We start from the raw sequence: 4,680 nt of genomic DNA on the forward strand, positions 1-4,680 counted from the left end.
AACTTTAAGCCATGTGAAAATGGCCTATGTGGTCGGTTGAGTGTGATTCTAAAACCTATGGTCACGAGCCTTAGAAACCTTAATTTTGATAAGGTGGCCATAGTTGCATTACGTATGATGAAATAGTTGGCCATGGAAGAATTATGAAATAGTCATTGTTTGCTTTAGTAACAGATGCTGCCAGCAGCAGCGAGGTGAGATGGAAAAATCACTAAAAATAGTAGAAGTAGAATTAAATAGTGAATAAATTATGAAATTGAACCTTGATGAATCTATTTTCATATGGATGAAACGAAACAACCATATGAGCCGTATTTTAAGAGATATTCGAGATTTCGTGAGACGGGGCCAGAACGGTTTCTGGGTCCCCTGTCGCGACTTTGAAAATTTACTATAAATTATACAGAAAGAATTAGAAGTCATGCCTTATATGTGCAGATTCCATTTTGAGTCTAGTTTCATTAGAAACAAACTGCACCAGTATTAAAGCCCTGTACAGAGATATATTCAAGTTGTAACGCGTGAAGGTCAGTGTAGTCGACCCCTGTAACATGGGTGACTTTAACTAATAAACTGTACCAATTGGCCCGACAAAAAATTCTATAAATAAATCCATGGATGGATATATGAGTCTAAATTTAGGGAAAATTTATGGAATCAGTTTCCAAGTTTTGAAACTCGAGATATGATTTTTAAGGCGACAGTGACGCAGTTTTCCAGCCTGTCCGGAAATGCCAAATTGGTCGGTACTTTAAGAGGATTTGTCTCGTTAACCCCTCGTGTCCGACACCGGCGATGGTCTCGGGTTCAGGGTGTTACAATTTTTATGCCTCGGTTTTGTGGTCCCGAAACCACATTCCGACTAGGGTCGTTTTAGGGCTGTCACAAGTTCTTCCTGAGGCCCTCGTTGAAACTGTAGGAGAGGGTGACGAATTTTTGCAGTTGGGCCCGCGAAAGAGGACACTCCCTTCCTCCTCTTCAAAGCAGGTACGACGGTTTTCTTTCCTCTTGACGATGACATGGTACCTGCAATTAGAATTATCAAGTCATCTTGATGAGTGGTCGAAGTAAAAGGAATACAATTTCCAACTAAAAAGCAAACTTTTAGCCACAACCAAACATAACTAATATAATAATTTCGTGACTTTGTCATTGTATGTAGTAATGGCATGTGTAAAAGAATGAAGCTTTCCTAACAACATGAAATGTATAAGGATTAATTGAACAATGCAAATTACATGAGAGATATTGGCATGGGAATATCATGAGGATGAGCATGGTAAAATCATGGGTAGGAAGTTTCCTAATCACTGGATTTAACATGCAATGTATAATAACTAACTAAAAATGCAAACTAAATGATAAAGTAATGAACAGAATTGGAAGATAGTTCAAAAGAAATGAGATTATTGCAATAATAAGCATTAGTAATAAGTAAAATAGAAGTGAAGAGAGTAAACAAACGCTAAGGGAGAGAGATTGGGCGTCAAAAATAAAGTTGAAGGCGGCACACGGGTGTGGCAGGGGGCCGTGTGGAGTTGCAGCGGCTAGGGTTAGGGTTTTTGAATGGGGAAGAAAGTGAATAGTGTAGGGTATTTATAGATTTTGGGGCACACGACCATGGCACACACCTGTGTCCCCTAATTTCAGCTCGTGTGATTTGTGAATTTCAAATTTGGGCGCGTTTGACATTTAGTACACACCCGTGTTGTACGGCCGTGTCTAGCTTTGTTCGCTTCTCCCAGGCCTGTGTGTTCAAGCTCCACGCCCGTCTTAAGTTAACAGGTTCGACAACGGGTGTTAGACACGGGCGTGTCACACGCATGTGCTAGTTTCTCAGTTTCAACCACGGGTCTTCCACACGGGCGTGTCGCACGCCCATGTTGTTTTGGCAGGCTCGACCACGGCCATGTCACACGGCCGTGGCATTTTACCGTAGCCCGTGTTGGGGAAATCTTTTGCCCTATTTTCACACGGCCTTAAGCACGCCCGTGTGCTTGGTCGTGTCCTGTGGAAACACCTGTATTCAAGATCTGTATTAGTAGGTTAGGAGTTAAATACCAAAATTTAAAGAAATTAATAATGTTAGTGCTTGGGTTGCCTCCCGAGAAGCGTTTATTTATAGTCTAAGCTTGACTTACCTCTTCAGTGAGTGGTCATGGTAGTTTGAGGAGTTTATACTCCTCATTCCTGCTATCAATCTCATCAAAATAAGGTTTTAATCGGGTGTTGTTTACCTTAAAAGTGCAGAACTTGGGATGACTCACATCCACTGTACCGAATGGAAAAATACTGAGTACCGTAAGAGGGATTTCCTCATTCGGTGTGGTAGTGACAATGTGGGGATCTATAGTGTCTAATAAGATTTTATCACCAACCTTAAGTTGATTTGGAGAGGTATCGGGCTCGTTTTGGTGTAGCTTCGGTTTATCATGTGTTCTCGATTTATGTGCTCACCATTCGTCTAGCTCCTCTATCCGTAGCCTTCATTCTTCATGAATGTGTCCTCTATCATTTCTGGAACATGGCTCGTGAACTTCTTTGAAGCTCAATTTCTGCAAAGTCATATTGTCAGTTTTAGTAGATTGGTGTGGACTATTACCTTCAATGTTCGATGTGATGCCAGAATTACGAGCTTGAAGGGTAATCATTTCGTCTCCCACACGAAGTGTAAGCTCACCTGTGCCAACATCAATAATTGTTTTAGCAGTTGCTAAAAAGGGCCTCCCTAAAATCAAAGGGGTGTTATTATCCTCCTTTATGTCTAGAATAACGAAATCAACGGGAAATATGAACTTATCTACTTTCACTAGTACATCTTCAATAATACCCCTAGGAAATCTTATAGTTTTATCTGCCAATTGAATGCTTATCCTAGTTTGTTTAGGTTTCCCAAGACCTAGTTGCTTAAACATTTTGTAAGGCATGACGTTAATACTAGCCCCTAAATCAGCTAATGCATGACTTATATCTAAACTACCAATTAAGCAAGGAATTGTAAAACTCCCTGAATCTTTCAATTTGTGGGGTAGCTTATTCTGTAGAATAGTTGAGCAGACTGCGTTTAGCTCTACATGCGACGCTTCGTCCGGCTTCTGCTTATTTACTAAAAGCTCTTTTAACAATTTCATTGCATTTGGCATCTGCGACAAAGCTTCAATAAACGGTAAGTTAATATGTAATTTTTTCAAAAGTTTGAGGAATTTACCGAATTGTTTGTCTGAGCAGTCTTTCCTTGTCGCATTAGGGTATGGGACACGAGGTCTATATTTTTAATTCACCATTTTTTTATGACTTACTTCACTTTTACCTTTGCTCATCATAGTTTCTTGCATCAATTCTGGCTCAGGCGCAATAAATCCTTCCTTATCTTGAGTACTAATTGCGTTGATGTGTTCCTTTGGATTAGGTTCAGTATTACTTGGTAAGCTACCTTGTTGTCCTTCGGAGATTAGTTTGGATAGCTGGCCTATCTGATTTTCGAGCCCTTGGATCGATGCTTGTTGATTCTTAAGTGCTGTCTCGGTATTTTGGAAATGGGTTTCTGATACCGAGATGAATTTAGAGAGCATCTCTTTAAGGTTTAGTTTCTTCTCTTGTTGATAAGGTGGCTGTTGAAAACCCTGAGGATTTTGTGGCTTTTGATTCCTTTGACCATCCCAAGAGAAATTTGGGTGGTTCCTCCAACCTGCATTATAAGTATTACTGTATGGGTTATTTTGAGATCGAAAGTTATTGTTACCCATATAGTTGACTTGTTCCTCTTCGGTAGTAGGATTGAAGGATTGATATTCTGTATGCACACCTCCTCCACTTGAGTCACACCTCATTACTGGATGTACCTGCGTAGAACCAAGTAAACCATCAATCTTTTTATTGAGAAGTTCTACTTGATTTGATAGCATAGTAACTGAGTCGACGTTATAAACGCCGACTATTTTTGTTGGCTTAGTCCTCATGACTTGCCACCGATAATTATTCAGTGACATTTCTTCAATGCATTCATAAGCCTCTTCAGGTGTTTTGTTGTTGATGGTTCCTCCAGTAGCTACGCCAATCATCTGTCTTGTTGAGGGATTCACACCATTGTAAAACGTTTGAACTTGCAGCCATAGAGGTAACCCATGGTGAGGGTACCTTCGCAATAGATCCTTGTATCTCTCCCATGCATCGTAAAGTGTTTCTAAGTCCATCTGCACAAAAGAAGAGATATCATTACGTAACTTAGCCATTTTAGCCGGCGAAAAATATTTTAGTAGAAATTTTTCTGTCATTTGTTCCCAAGTAGTGATGGACCCTCGTGGTAACGAGTTCAACCACTGTTTAGCTTTTTTCTCAGTGAAAAAGGGAATAACTGAAGGCGAATGGCATCATCAGATATGCCATTAATTTTGAAAGTGTCATAAAACTCCAGGAAATTCACCAAGTGAGTGTTGGGACCCTCATCCTGCAAACCATCAAACTAAACAAACTGATGTATCATCTGAATTGTGTTAGGTTTCAATTCAAAATTATTCGCAGCAATAATAGGTCTAACTATACTTGACTCAGTTCCTATTAAAGAAGGTTTAGCATAGTCATACATAGGACGTGGAGTAGGATTTTGATTAGCTGCAATTGCAGGAGGTAGCTGATTGCCTTGGTTTTCAGCCATCGCTTCGATTGGGGGTTGAGTATCAT

The 4,680-nt window shown here is 40.0% G+C and overlaps 1 non-coding gene across 1 annotated transcript; it reads left to right on the forward strand.

Moving 5' to 3' along the window:
• The first annotated feature begins 4,119 nt into the window (after positions 1-4,119).
• LOC128279761 (small nucleolar RNA R71) lies at positions 4,120-4,226 on the forward strand. The gene has a single exon (XR_008269957.1). It is a non-coding gene; the product is annotated as a small nucleolar RNA R71 (small nucleolar RNA).
• Positions 4,227-4,680: the final 454 nt, after the last annotated feature.

This window comes from Gossypium arboreum, chromosome 8 (assembly GCF_025698485.1).
Source record: "Gossypium arboreum isolate Shixiya-1 chromosome 8, ASM2569848v2, whole genome shotgun sequence".
In the NCBI taxonomy this organism is placed as follows: domain Eukaryota; kingdom Viridiplantae; phylum Streptophyta; class Magnoliopsida; order Malvales; family Malvaceae; genus Gossypium; species Gossypium arboreum.